General features: G+C 46.1%; 1 non-coding gene across 1 annotated transcript; it reads right to left on the bottom strand.

Moving 5' to 3' along the window:
• Positions 1-1,329: 1,329 nt before the first annotated feature.
• Positions 1,330-1,416, bottom strand: trnastop-uca. The gene has a single exon. It is a non-coding gene; the product is annotated as a tRNA-Sec (tRNA).
• Positions 1,417-1,758: the final 342 nt, after the last annotated feature.

Here is a 1,758-nt window from a genome sequence, read left to right as displayed (position 1 = left end):
TCTCGAAATGGAGAAAGGTGACCAGTGGTGCTCCACAGGGATCAGTGCTGGGGTCACTGTTTGTGATATACATAAATGATCTAGAAGAGGGCACTGTTGGTACGATCAGCAAGTTTGCAGATGACACGAAGGTTGGTGGAGTAGCAGAAAGCATAAGGGATTGTCAGAGAATACAGGAGGATATAGATAGACTAGAGAGTTGGGTGGAAAAGTGGCAGATTGTTTTCAATCCAGACAAATGTGAGGTGATGCATTTAGGCAAGACTAATTCTACAGCGAATTTTACAATGAACAGAAGAGCCTTGGGAAAGGTTGATGAGCAGAGAGATCTGGGAGTGCAGGTCCATTGTACCCTGAAGGTTGCTGCACAGGTGGATAGAGTGGTCAAGAAGGCATATCGTATGCTTGCCTTCATCGGACGGGGTATTGAGTATAAGAACTGGCAAGTCATATTAAAATTGTACAAGAAATTGGTTCGGCAGCATTTAGAATACTGTGTACAGTTCTGGGCGCCACATTACCAAAAGGATGTGGACACTTTGGAGAGGGTGCAGAGAAGGTTTACAAGGATGTTGCCTGGCATGGAAGGTGCTAGCTATGAAGAAATGTTGAGTAAGTTAGGTTTACTTTCATTAGAAAAAAGGAGATTGAGGGGGGACCTGATTGAGGTTTATAAAATCATGAAGGATATAGACAGGGCAGATAGAGACAAGCTTTTTCCCAGGGTGAAGGATTCAATAACGAGAGGTCACGCTTTCAAGGTGAGAGGTGGAAAGTTTAAGGGGGATACACACGTCAAGTACTTCACCCAGAGGGTGCTGGGTGTTTGGAACGCGTTGCCAGCAGAGGTGGTAGAGGCAGGCACGGTAGATTCATTTCAGGTGCATCAGGATAAATGTATGAGTAGAGGGATACAGATGCTAGGTTTAGACAGTACATTTTTTAGATTATTTACAGTGTGGAAACAGGTCCTTCGGCCCAACAAGTCCATACCGACCCTCCGAAGAACAACCCACCCAGATCCATTCCCCTACATTTACCCCTTCACCTAACATTACAGGCAATTTCGCATGGCCAATTCACCTAACCTGCACATTTTTTTTGGATTGTGGGAGGAAACCAGAGCACCTGCAGGAAACCCACACAGACACGGGGAGAACGTGCAAACTCCACAGAAAGTTGCCTGAGGCGGGAATTGAACCCGGGTCTCTGGCACTGTGAGGCAGCAGTGCTAACCACTGTGCCACTGTGCTGCCCACAAAAACAGCAAGTTAAATGTGCCCGCTAATTGTCTACAGGAGCGATTAGTTACACCTGTATTACTGAATCCGCCCGAAAGGTGGAATTGAACTACTCTGTCGCTAGACAGCTACAGGTTTGAAGCCTGCACCCCAGACCACTGAGGATCATCCGGGCAAAAAGATCGGCTCAGGCTTGGAGGGCCGAAGAGCCTGTTCCTGAGCTGTAAATTTTCTTTGTTAAACTAGCCACCAGGATACATGAACATCAACTAGCCACAAAAAGACATGACCCACTCTCACTAATATTCTTACATACAGATGAGGAAGGACACCACTTTGACTGGGACAACACATCCATCCTAGGACAAGCCAACCAGAGACACGCATGGCATTCCAACCGGAACTCTATTAACAAACACATTGACTTGGATCCCATTTACTACCCCTGAGAAAAAGAACAGGAAATAATATCACTATAGGAAATAGCGTCACCACATGACATGACATCACCAACCCA

The sequence above is a fragment of the Chiloscyllium plagiosum genome, chromosome 3 (assembly GCF_004010195.1).
Source record: "Chiloscyllium plagiosum isolate BGI_BamShark_2017 chromosome 3, ASM401019v2, whole genome shotgun sequence".
Classification (NCBI taxonomy): Eukaryota; Metazoa; Chordata; class Chondrichthyes; order Orectolobiformes; family Hemiscylliidae; genus Chiloscyllium; species Chiloscyllium plagiosum.
This window is presented reverse-complemented; position numbering and strand designations above follow the sequence as displayed.